This window comes from Eleutherodactylus coqui, chromosome 9 (genome assembly GCF_035609145.1).
Source record: "Eleutherodactylus coqui strain aEleCoq1 chromosome 9, aEleCoq1.hap1, whole genome shotgun sequence".
NCBI lineage: Eukaryota > Metazoa > Chordata > Amphibia > Anura > Eleutherodactylidae > Eleutherodactylus > Eleutherodactylus coqui.
The window spans coordinates 9,897,393-9,911,486 of NC_089845.1; the positions used below are offsets into that span (position 1 = coordinate 9,897,393).

At 42.2% G+C, this 14,094-nt stretch overlaps 1 protein-coding gene across 1 annotated transcript in view; it reads left to right on the forward strand.

Annotated features, from left to right (window-relative positions):
* Positions 1-14,094, forward strand: part of SDHA (succinate dehydrogenase complex flavoprotein subunit A) — a 169,957-nt gene that overhangs the window by 90,815 nt on the left and 65,048 nt on the right. The window lies entirely within an intron of this gene.

Here is a 14,094-nt window from a genome sequence, read left to right on the forward strand (position 1 = left end):
AGAGAGAGAGGTGAGAGAGAAAGAGATGCGGTAGAGAGAGATAGAAAGAGAGGGAGAGAGAGAAAGAAACAAAAAGCAACATATCCCTGTAATATAAGGAGCTGTAAGACCTGCTCACATATACTGACTGCGGACATGATACATAACCCCAACACACAGCAGGACTATAGGATCCCGGGGACATTCACGTGTTCCATGTCTGTTGTTCTGTACCTGATCTGATGCAGTAAATGTCCTGTTAGGGCCCTTTATGTTGGAGAAACAGGACAAAAATTGAGGGCCAGGATGAGTTCTCATTACCATACAATTAAACAGAGAAAGACAGAATTACTTGTCTATATTCCCAAATTCTTCTTACAACTTTTGACACTTTCAATGGAGGATTAAATTAATCACGAGGATTTATGTGTAAATGGGAGGTATGAGACATGTATAGCACAGATAAGACTGCTGGCCTGGAGACCCCCCAACAGTAATTCAGGAATTCAGGGACCATAAAACTTTCACTTCCTTATCAATGTCTAGTTAAATATGTTTGTTTCTGTTGCAGTACTGCTTTAAGTACAAACCAATCACATCCATGTCTGTGCCTTTTTCATAAGTATGTGTGTCATAAGTGTGTATAAATATGCATGCCTCTTTGGATCTATTTCATTTTAGCCTGAAGAAGAACCCCAAGAGGTTTGGAAGCTCGCTGTAACATCATGTATTTTTGTTATCCATTAAAAGTTATCATATCTACAAGATTACTTGGTTTCTCTGGCTGGGAACAATCACATTTAGCTAGCAAATGAGCATAGTAAGAACTCGAGCCCTGCATTGGCTCAACCTCCAGAAATGGAACGGGAACACGACAACTCTGGACCACCAAATCTCTGCTAGAATATTGCTCCTTTGGTGGTACAATCTGACCAACCTCTCAAAGAGAGTTTACTTGTCTCTGAGCCTGTTCACCATGCATCACCACAGATGTCAATGCATGTCGCTGGGGAGCCCGCCCAGAAAATACTGTTATCTCCAAGAACACTGCAGAGATCAAATGACTCCAACCTTGTCAAATTGCAAAGAACTGGCATCAGTCTTCCAGGCATTGGTGCTGTGTAACAGCCATTAGAGTGTGGTAATAAGAACAAAGTTCTTATCTTTAACTGGGCACTGTCTTTCCCTTTGTAGCTTTTAAAGCTCTTTCTCTAAAATGAATCTGTCTTGACGTGGCCTTTCTCCTGGTCATCACTTCTGCACATAGAGCCTGGAACTCTGTGACCCCATTGGCTTTTCTCCCTTATTCTACCTTCCTTGAAGATAGGGTTGTCATGAGAACTTTGCCATCCTGGAACGTGGACAGAAATGTCCAATGAGGTTGGAAAATATTGTGAAATAGGATTCTCAAAGCACAATCGTTACTAATCCCTAAAAGAAGGAAGAATGGGAAGCATTTAAAGAGACCAGGATGGATGAACACAGAACTTGTACACATGTTGAAAATGCAAACCTTTATCTCCACAGAGATTCAAGCCTCAGAGCATAAAATATGTTTATCAAATGTAAAGAGGGGGAATATCTAAAAAAGAATATAATGCGGTCTGCAGAAACTGTAGGGCAAGTGTCAGAAAAGCTAATAATGAATTGAGACTTGCAACAGAGGCCAAAAGCAATAAAAAATTATTTGGGGGGTATGTTAAAAGAAAAGTCAAAGATGCTATTGGATGCTTACAAGATGAAAATGGTGAATTGGTTAAGAATGATGTTGAGAAGGACGAACTTTAAATTTCTATTTTGTATCTCTTTTCTCTCAGAAAGTAGATGGAACATCAACTGATCTTCCCTGTGCTATTGGGGGAATAAGAGAATGCAGGCTATCTGTAAGCAGAGAGGTGGTGAGGGAACACTTAGCTAACTTTAATGAATTCAAAACTCAAGGTCCAGATGAATGACATCCTAGGATACTAAAGGAAGCAGCGGAGGTGATTGCTGAACCATTCGCCATAATCTTTGAAAATTCCTGGAGAACAGGAGAAGTCCCAGAAGATTGGAAAAGGGCAACTAGTGTTCAAAAAAGAGAAGAAGGTGGATCCAGGAAACTACAGGCCTGTAAGCTTGACTTCAATACCGGGAAAGATCTGTGAAAAAATTATTAAACAGCATATATGCAAGTACTTGGAGAACTATGGAGTAATTAACCAGAGCCAGCATGGGTTTGTAACAAACAAGTCATGCCAGACAAGTCAAATTTCCTTCTATGACAAAATCATCAACTGCGTTGATCAGGGAAATGCAGTGGATATAGTATATCTTGACTTTAGTAAAGCATTTGACAAAGTATCTCATACCATACTTATTGAAAAAATGACCAAATATGGGAGTGACAAGGTAACTGTTAGGTGGATTCACAACTGGCTGAATGATCGTACTCAAAGAGTGGTCATAAATGGCTGCACATCCAAGTGGAAGAATGTACCAGATGACCCTGGAGGACCTGATGACCCTGGAGGTCCAACTCTACCATTCTAGGATTCTATGATTCTAACCTTTCTTCCTAAAGTTGTCTCTGGATTTCATAAACATATCCTTCCATCCTTTTGTGACAATCCGAAACCTTCAAGGAAGAGTGTTTTCATGGTCTAGAAGTTAGAAGTCTCTTGCAATAACTTGACACTATCAATGAATTGAGAATTTCTGAGAATCTGCTAGTGCAGGCTCAAGGACGTAATAATGATGTCCCTGACCAAGAAGTCAACGATCGGTCGCTAATGTGGCATATGAAAGCAAGAATCTTTCTCTTCCATTAGGGCCCACTTTACCAGAGCCCCCTCAAACTGGACCAAGACTCCTGATGAAATTTGTAAAGCAGCTACATGACATATCCTGCTTCTTTCCTTAAATAGTATAAGCTACAGCTACATCCCGTATCTCACATAACACATGGAGCCAAGAGTACTTCGGTATTTAGGTTTATTCAATAAGAACAAGAAAAATAAAAGGTAATGCGTTTCGGCTCTAAATGCGCCTTTTTCAAGCATAAAATCACTTATTTACAGTAATATATAGATAAAACACTTCCAGTCGTGGTGTCTCTGTACAGTACATGACTGGAAGTGTTTATCTATACATTTAGGCCTCCTTCCCATGAACGGATTTCCGCCGCGTAATTCGCGGCGAAAATCCGCTGCGTTGCCCGCAGCTATTAGGTTCTATTGAACCTAATAGCTCAGGGCACACAGTGCGGAATTAAATCTCCTTGAAATCTCCTGTCCTCACCCGCGGCATGCTCTGTTTGCCGCGTGTGTACGCGCAGACGGCTTCCATTGCAGTCAATGGAAGCCGTCCGTTCACGCTATCTCCCGCTGTAGCACAGCGGAAGATAACGTGAAAACGCTTCCCCGCCTACCGCTGCCGCGTCACATGACGCGGCGGCGGTGGGCGGGGAAGCGTCATGCGGGAGCGAGGACGCGGGATCCGCTGGTAAGTATGGGGTCTCTGGGGGGAGCCCTGACGGGCTTCGCCGCGGAATGTTCCGCAGCGGAGCCCGTCACGGCCGTGTGCAGCCGGCCATAGACTTTCCAACCAGCCAGACCGTCTTTTGCCAACTAAACTCCAAGATAGAGATAGATGGGTCAATGGGGTTTTTCAAATTCATACTCCTCAGGGAGTTACAACATCTAACCTAGAATTAAATATATAGAACCACTACCAGAATCTATATAAGGCCCGTGACCGTACGGTCTCAGTTCTTGGGCCTAAATTCTCTACCTATTCCAACTCTTACTGATTCTCAAAGCAACTTTTTAAACTCTGATATTTCCTCCAAAGAAATTTTTCTAGCTATTAAAAATCTTCTAAAGTTCTAAAAAACTTGGAAAAGCCTAAAGGCCCTGATGGATTTACAACACCATACTGTAAAAAGTTTAAAGATTTACTGCTCCATCCCTAAATAATATGTCCCCAACCCTTATGAAGGCTGAGGCTCCACCACAGGAAATTTCTGGATTCTCATCTGACATTTATAATAATAAGGATTATTTATACAAAACAAAAAATTATCCATCTCTCTATTAAATCCTGATTACAAATTATTTATGGCCGCTTCTTCAGTGAACCGCTTCCTCACATCTCTCATTCACAAGGATCAAGTTGGATTTATTGCCTTCAGACAAGCCCCCTGTAATGTAATATTAAATATCATTACTTTTGTAGTTCCCACGACTCTCAGCCCTAGATATAGAGAATGCCCTTGATATTCTCTCCTGTTCTACAGTTTGGAATATTTTGGGATCAGATGGCCTTTTCTCTCTGCTTTCATTGTACCTCCAATACCTATTAGGTGGGGTACTACACAGGGCTGCCCTTTTTTCACTTGCCATTGAGCCCCTTGCTATGGCTATTAGCATCAATCCCAATATAAAAGGGGTGCAACTTTATCACACTGAATATAAAGTAAGAATTCTTTTTGGCTGACGTCTTATTGTTGACCCTCTCGCAATCCCTAATTTCATTACCAAACTTTATGTCAACACAGGATGCCCGGGCTACTCTTTCTGGTCTTAGGGTAAATTTTGATAAGTCTAAAATCTCATTAATTGATTGTCCAACCTCTTTAGTGAAATTAATTAACCTCACTTTCCAACATAAACCACAATACATATCATACCTGGGTGTGAACTTAACCACTTTACATTCCCTATATAAATGAAACTGCCCCCCTTAATTAATCACCTGGTTTAATGAAATGCAATAGCCCTCTTCTATCCTGGTTAGGTAGGATCAGAACCATAAAGATGGTGACGTTTAGAGATGAGCGAGCGTACTTGGTAAGGACAGAGACATGAGCAAGTATCGCCCTTACCGAGTACATGCCTGCTCGCCCGCAAAGATTTGGGTGCCGGAAGGGGTGAGCGGTGGGTTGTGGGGGGGAGAGAGAGAATTCTTCCCCCCGCTCTCCCCTCGCTGGCGGGGGAGAGCAGGGGGAAGAACTCTCTCTCCCCCCCCCCCCCCCACAACTCACCGCTCACCCCTGCCGGCACCCGAATCTTTGCAGGCAAGCAGGCAGGTACTCAGTAAGGACAATGCTCGCTCGAGTATCTGTCTTTACCGAGTACGCTCGCTCATCTCTAGTGACGTTACCGCATTTTTGGATGCCTCCCTGTACCACTTCGTATACCTGTTATAGAGGACTTTTAATGTATAATTTCTTCTTTTATTGTGGGCTCATAAACAACCCAGAATAAAAATACTACCATGTACTATAAAAAAAAACAAAAAAAAACGAGAAGGTCTCTCAGGACCTAACTCAATTAAATACACGAAGATAGCACATTGGTCATCGATCTCTGGGAGTCATGCAGCACGTTTATGGGTGGAACTTGGAAAAAACAGACTTGCTTCACCACCCCTAACTTTCCTGACCTGGCCTCTTGAGCCCCTGATTCCAAACTTATTTACACTTAGTCCACTTGACTTCTACTCATTACTCCTCTAGAGGAACACTATATTTAAATATAGACTATCCTCTAGGCCCCCCAATGCTCCCTGTCATCATCCCTAATCCTAGATTCCCTCCGAGCTTGGATCTGTTTTCCTTTTGATTGATGCACTCCAACCAACTAACTATTCTGCAGTAGATATAAACTATGTATGTTACAATTTGTGCCTAAATTTAACCCTCCTGAACAGGAAACAGAATTTTGCATTTCCTACACTCTTTATCTCTCCCACCTTCGCTGCCTAAACTACAAAAGGTATTTATTTCCCTAATTTATAATATTTTACATCAAACTCCCTTGGGGGTTAAACTTAAATTTACGGCGATAGGAACCAGACCTACTAGTTGAATTGTCCTTGGAAAGATGGCATCACTGTTGTACCATTATCTCAAAAGGGAGTCACCATGTCTCACCTTATGAAAAGCTCAATAAAGATTCTCCATAGAACACACCTAGTTCCCCAATGTTTGCATTACTGCTTCAGGATATAGGGAGAACTCTTCACATCTGATGGAAATGCCCAGTGGTTATGAGGCTCTGGTCCTGGATTCACTAACTTCTTTAAGTGTCTCTTCAGGAGTTCGGTACCCAGATCCCCTACTGCTTTTGTTCTAGGTGCCAGTTAGCCTCAAGTCAAAAACCCAGCTTACTCAGCATATATGTATGGCCACGAGAATCCATATAGCATCCAGAGAGAAACTGCCCACCTACTATAATGCCATACGACAAAATTCATGCGGTTAGAACAGATATTCTATTGGCAGCCATTGATTAACTATACGTGTGCCCCAGGTCTTCACTGTAATATATTATCCACATAAGGGCTCGCACCCACTTGCATTTTTTTTAATGCTGCGTTAACGCTGCATTTTTTTTAATGCGAATGTCAATGGGACTTTGAGGCCTCATGTCCACGGGGAAAATAAGAATTAAAATCCGCAGCGGATTTTAACTCTTCTCCCGCGCGCGGATCCGCACACCATAGGGATGCATTGACCACCCGCGGGTAGATAAATACCCGCGGATCGTCACTAAAAGTGATTTTTAAAAAAATGGAGCATGAAAAAATCTGGACCATGCTCCATTTTCATGCGGGTCTCCCGCGGGGACGGCTCCCGCGGGCTTCTATTGAAGCCTATGGAAGCCGTCCGGATCCGCGGGAGACCTAAAATAGGAATTTAAAAGAATTTACTCACCCGCAGCGGGCCGGGAAGGTCTTCTCTTCCTCACGGCCGCATCTCCCTTGCTTCGGCTCGGCGGATGTGCCCGGCGCATGCGCGCGGCACGTCGACGACGTGCCGCCGGCGTGAGGAATTCATCCGCCGGCCGAAAAAGAAGATCCGGCCGTGAGGAAGAGCAGAGCTTCCCCGCCCGCTACGGATAGGTAAATTCTTATAAATTCTTATTTTCAGCGGTCATGTCCGCGGGGCAGGAGGGAAACGTTGCAGATTCTACATGGAGAATCTGCAGCGGATCTGATTTTCCCCGTGGACATGAGGCCTTAATGTTAAAAACGCATCACACAAAAATCGCAAAGCGCAAACTTGCGATGCGTTTTTAACATTAGAAAGTTCCGTTAACATTCGTGTTAAAAAAACGCAAGTGGGTAGGAGCCCTAACTCTTAATATATGGATCTAAATTTATTCTTACTATTAATATTCATCTTCTATTTGAATTTTGAAGCCTGCATGGATTCTCGACTACTTTTTCTATTGTTACCCCAGTCCCCAATGATTCCTAAGTAAAACTCATATACATTATTATTGCTTGTATTAAAGAAAATTTCTATAAGCTTTCTTGTATACTAGCTAATATACCCGCCTTCGTCCCAAGTTAATTTGGTCCAGGTATTTGCCTGTTGTTTGCACGGAAAATTTTATGATGTCGTTGTTACTTCAGAGTCACTGAGGAATAAAACCTGTATACACATAGAGGAGCATTAGATTCTCCTCAGGCTGCAGGGTCAACCTTTAATACCTAAATGTAAGACACCTCTTTACATACACATAAAGGTGAGGTAGATTCTCCTCATTATATACACACAGAGGTGAGGTAGATTCTCCTCAGTATATACACATAGAGGTGGGGTATATTCTCCTCAGTATATACATATAGAGGTGAGGTAGATTCTCCTCAGTATATACATATAGAGGGGAGGTATATTCTCCTCAGTATATACATATAGAGGTGAGGTAGATTCTCCTCAGTATATACACAGAGAGGTGAAGTAGATTCTCCTCAGTATATACACAGAGAGGTGAAGTAGATTCTCCTCAGTATATACATATAGAGGTGAGGTAGATTCTCCTCAGTATATACACATAGAGGTGAGGTAGATTCTCCTCATTATATACACACAGAGGTGAGGTAGATTCTCCTCAGTATATACACATAGAGGTGAGGTAGATTCTCCTCAGTATATACACAGAGGTGAGGTAGATTCTCCTCAGTATATACACATAGAGGTAAGGTAGATTCTCCTCAGTATATACACTTAGAAGTGAGGTAGATTCTCCTGAGTATATACACATAGAGGTGAGGTAGATTCTCCTCAGTATATACACATAGAGGTGAGGTAGATTCTCCTCAGTATATACACACAGAGGTGAGGTAGATTCTCCTCAGTATATACACATAGAGGTGGGGTATATTCTCCTCAGTATATACATATAGAGGTGAGGTAGATTCTCCTCAGTATATACATATAGAGGGGAGGTATATTCTCCTCAGTATATACATATAGAGGTGAGGTAGATTCTCCTCAGTATATACACAGAGAGGTGAAGTAGATTCTCCTCAGTATATACACAGAGAGGTGAAGTAGATTCTCCTCAGTATATACATATAGAGGTGAGGTAGATTCTCCTCAGTATATACACATAGAGGTGAGGTAGATTCTCCTCATTATATACACACAGAGGTGAGGTAGATTCTCCTCAGTATATACACATAGAGGTGAGGTAGATTCTCCTCAGTATATACACAGAGGTGAGGTAGATTCTCCTCAGTATATACACATAGAGGTAAGGTAGATTCTCCTCAGTATATACACTTAGAAGTGAGGTAGATTCTACCCAGTATATACACTTAGAAATGAGGTACATTCTTCTCAGTATATACACATAGAGGTGAGGTAGATTCTCCTCAGTATATGCACATAGAAGTGAGGTAGATTCTCCTCAGTATATGCCCATAGAAGTGAGGTAGATTCTCCTCAGTATATACACATAGAGGGCAGGTAGATTCTCCTCAGTGTATGCACATAGAGGTGAGGTAGATTCTCCTCAGTATATACACAGAGGTGAGGTAGATTCTCCTCAGTATATACACAGAGGTGAGGTAGATTCTCCTCAGTATATACACAGAGGTGAGGTAGATTCTCCTCAGTATATACACATAAAGGTGAGGTCGTTTCTTCTGAGTATATAGAGATAGAGGGGAGGTAGATTCTCCTCAGTAATTATACATAGAGGGGAGGTAGATACTCCTCAGTATATACACATAGAGGTGAGGTAGAGTCTCCTCAGTATATACACATAGAGGGGAGGTAGATTCTCCTCAGTATATACACAGAGGTGAGATAGATTCTCCTCAGTATATACACACAGAGGTCAGGTAGATTCTCCTCAGTATATACACATAGAGGTGAGGTAGATTCTCCTCAGTATATGCACATAGAGGTGAGGTAGATTCTCCTCAGTATATACACAGAGGTGAGGTAGATTCTCCTCAGTATATACACAGAGGTGAGGTAGATTCTCCTCAGTATATACACAGAGGTGAGGTAGATTCTCCTCAGTATATACACAGAGGTGAGGTAGATTCTCCTCAGTATATACACAGAGGTGAGGTAGATTCTCCTCAGTATATACACAGAGGTGAGGTAGATTCTCCTCAGTATATACACAGAGGTGAGGTAGATTCTCCTCAGTATATACACAGAGGTGAGGTAGATTCTCCTCAGTATATACACTTAGAGGTGAGGTAGAGTCTCCTCAATATATACACATAGAGGTGAGGTAGATTCTCCTCTGAGTATATAGAGATAAAGGGCAGGTAGATTCTACTTAGTATATACACACAGAGGTGAGGCAGATTCTCCTCAGTATATACACATAGAGGTGAGGTAGATTCTCCTCAGTATATACACATAGAGGTAAGGTAGATTCTCCTCAGTATATACACACAGAGGTGATGTAGATTCTCCTCAGTATATAGACACAGAAGTGAGGTAGATTCTCCTCCAGTATATACACATAGCGGACCATTAGATTCTCCTCAGTATATACACATAGAGTTGAGGTAGATTCTCCTCAGAATATACACATAGAGGTGAGGTAGATTCTCCTCAGTATACACACGTAGAGGTGAGGTAGATTCTACCCAGTATATACACTTACGGGTGAGGAAGATTCTCCTCATTATATACACTTAGAGATGAGGTACATTCTTCTCAGTATATACACTTAGAGATGAGGTACATTCTTCTCAGTATATGCACATAGTGGTGAGGTAGATTCTCCTCAGTATATGCACATAGAGGTGAGGTAGATTCTCCTCAGTATATGCACCAAGAAGTGAGGTAGATTCTACCCAGTATATACACTTAGAAATGAGGTACATTCTTCTCAGTATATACACATAGAGGTGAGGTAGATTCTCCTCAGTATATGCACATAGAAGTGAGGTAGATTCTCCTCAGTATATGCACATAGAGGTGAGGTAGATTCTCCTCAGTATATGCACGTAGAGGTGAGGTAGATTCTCCTCAGTATATGCACATAGAGGTGAGGTAGATTCTCCTCAGTATATGCACATAGAGGTGAGGTAGATTCTCCTCAGTATTTGCACATAGAGGTGAGGTAGATTCTCCTCAGTATATACACAGAGGTGAGGTAGATTCTCCTCAGTATATACACAGAGGTGAGGTGGATTCTCCTCAGCATATACACATAGAGGTGAGGTAGATTCCCCATAGTATATACACATAGAGGTGAGGTATCTTCTCCTCAGTATATACACATAGATATTAGGTAGATTCTCCTCAGTATATACACAGAGGAGAATTTATTTTATGTACATGTGCGTTATTAGTTTCTTTACATAGGATATCACATAGTTTTGCATTTAGAATTGAATAATCAAGTTATGACCCCCAATACTTAGGTTAAATTTAGGACCTAAACAAAGGTCGTGCCAAATTTCAAGTTTGTACGACACTTCGAAGTTAGAGAATTGCATTAGGTACATTACATACAGGGTCACTTACTTTTGCGCTTGGAATTGAATAATCAAGTGCTTACCCCTTTACTTTTCCAATATAGGACCTATAAAATGGTTGTGCCAAATTTCATGTTTGTGCGGTACAGATGTGTGTTATTAGTTACTTTACATAGGGGGTCAAATTTTTTTGCACTTAGAATTGAATAATCAAGTTTACTTTTCCTATTTAGGACCCAAAGAATGGTCGTGCCAAATTTCAAGCTTGTACGACACTTGGAAGTTAGAGAATTAGATTAGGTACATTTACACAGGTGGTCACTTACTTTTGCAGTTAGCATTGAATTCTCCCTTTAAACCCCCTTACTTTTCCTATTTGCGACCTAAAGAATGGTTGTGCCAAATTTCAAGTTTTTGCGGTATAAATCTATGTTATTAGTTGCATTACATAGGGGGTCACTTACTTTTGCACTTAGAATTAAATAATCAAGTTGTACCCCTTTACTTTACCTATTTAGGACCTAAACAGCTCTCCTGCCAAATATCACAGTTGTCTGATACAGATGTGTGTTACTATTTACATCACAAAGGGTGTCACTTACTTTAGCACTTGGAATTGAATTAAGTTATGACCCCTTTACTTTTGCTCTTTATGACCTAAAAAATGGTCCTGCCAAATTTAAAGTTTGTATGACATCGGGAAGTGTTGAGTCACTGAGCATTTTTGCTAGAGGAAATTAACATATTCTAGAATTGCAAAGTCAGAGTCCTGATCTTAAAGGGGTATTCCGGTGACATTAGAGTATCTCTTATCTACAGGATATGGGATAACTAGCTGTTCGTTGTGTTCCGACTGCTGGAGCCCCATTGATTGCGAGAACAGGGTCCCCTTATCCCTCAAGAGACTGACTGTCTGGAGCCGGTATCGCGAGCGAGGTGGGGGTTGAGGCTGCCCAGCCATTATAGAATTCTCTGCCCCTTTTCCCAATCGCTTTTTACAGCACCAAAATCCCAAGGTCAGAGTTTTAGTTTGGGTGATACACTGCCTGTCTCTCACGGCGTTACAGTTCCTGCTCCCCTGTCTCACCGTTTTGAGCGGCTCTATTCCAATCTATTCGTGGTGCCCAAAAAAGACAGGTCCATCGGGCCAATTCTGGATCTAAAGAACCTAAATTACTACATAACAGTATGGCATTTACGCATGGAGTCACTGAGATTTGTCAGTGTTTCCCTGAAGCCGGGGAATTTCCTTTCAACCCTCAACATCAGTAATGCCTATCTTGATATTTCCATTTGCTGAGCGCACCAGCATTTTCTTCAGTTCGCCATTCGGACCTGATCACTATCAATTCACATCTCTCACATTTGGGCTTGTCATGCCCTCCCCTCTGCCCGCCGAGTATTTAGGAAATTCTGGCATCAGTGATAGCCCTCCTGTATGCCAAGGAGGTATTAACCACCGTCTATCTTGACAACATCATCATAAAGGCCTCTTAGGCGCTGTGATTCCCTGTTTGTAATTCCGGATGGCCCGAGATGCAGCCTTGCGACATCCAAAATCGTCATTTATTGCTGGATACGATCTGTGGTGGTAGAGACCTATCGTGCCTCGGGTACGGTGCCTCCATTCCGTGTTACAGTGCATTCTGCTCAGGCAGTGGGTGGTTCGTAATGGGCCTCAGCATGGAAGGTGTGTAAGGCTGCTATGTGGTCTTCATTGCACACCTTTTTAAAGATTTACCAGGTGCATACGTCTGCATCTGCAGATGCCTTCCTCGGTCAGGGGGTTTTACAGACGGCCGTAGACTGACCACATTCGTCCTGATATATTTTCCTACCCCAGAGGGATTGCTCTGAGAAGTGATCCAGAAGATATAAAAAATCCCAACACTCCCTTAAAAGTTAATGTTATTGTTAATCTATAAAAACGACAGAGGTAGTGACGGCACACCGGTCCCCACGCGTTTCAAGCATTACAGCTCTTAGTTACGGCATACAGAAAAGTGAAACCCTCCAAAATTTAAAAGCAACACTCCCCAATCAAGTGGTATAATACCCATCACATGTGGAGCACACTTCAACTGAAATAATGTTGTCCCCATGAGTGCCAGAGGAGATGAGAAGGAGAGAGAAGACGGAGGGGAAAAAAAGTAAAAGGGGGCCATCCTCTCTCAACTCCCCCCATATACTCCCCTAAGCACCTCATCACTCTCAATAGATAAAAGAGAAGTCATTTTAGAATTAAGTCCAGATGGAAATCTGGTCTGCAACTTAAAAATACCCCAAACCTCCCTATGTAGCAATTTCTTTTTTCTATCACCTCCACGAATAGGGTTAAAGACTAGAGATGAACGAGTATACTCGCTAAGGCACATGACTCAAGCGAGTAGTGCCTCAGCCGAGTATCTCCCTGCTCGTCACTAAAGATTCGGGGGCCGGCGCCGGTGACAGGTGAGTTGCGGCGGTGAGCAGGGGGGAGAGAGGGAGAGAGAGATCTCCCCTCCGTTCCTCCCCGCTCTCCCCCGCCCCCCGAATCTTTAGAGACGAGTGGGGAGATACTCGGTTAAGGCACAACTCGCTTGAGTAATGTGCCTTAGCGAGTATACTCACTCATCTCTATCAAAGACCCTTTCTATGCCATAGCGTCTAAAAGAGGCGAGATCACGATTATGCTTAGATATGAGATGTTTGGCAGCTCCTGCCACGTCTTCCATCAACATTACCGATGTCAGAGATGTGCTGAGGAGTCCTGCGTTTGGGTTGTCTAGTCGGCGTCCCACATACTTCAGACAACATGCCAGGCATTCAGTAATGTCAATCACAAATTCACTATGGCAGTTGACATGTTCTACAGATGATTTTCCCGCATTTCTAGATTGCATTATGATGTAATCGCGGTTTTTCTGCAACATTATGTGTGAAGAGGCTGGGTGACGGTTGGTTCTCCAAAGTACAACCCCTCCTTGCTACAAATTGACTCTCGTGCGCCAAAATGTCTATTAAGGTTTCATCCTGTAGCAGTAATTCAGTATTTTTCTTAATAAGACCCACGACTATATAGAATACTAGCTGATATACCCGGCTTCGCCTGAGTTAATTTGGTCCTGGTGTTTATCTGGTGTTCACATGGAAAATCTTATGAAGTCGTGGTTACTTTAGAGATACCGAGGAAAAATATATGTTCACCATTTTGCATAGTTCTCTGTGTTACCCAGGAAACACCACGTGGAGGTAACCATGCGACATTTCCTTTATATAAAATGACATCAGGAAGTGAGAGAATTAGATTCCATACGTAAAATTTGAACGCTAATTCTTTTGCACTTAGAATTGAATAATCGAGTTGGGACCCATTAACTTTTCCTAATTATGACATATTCAATGCTTATGGCA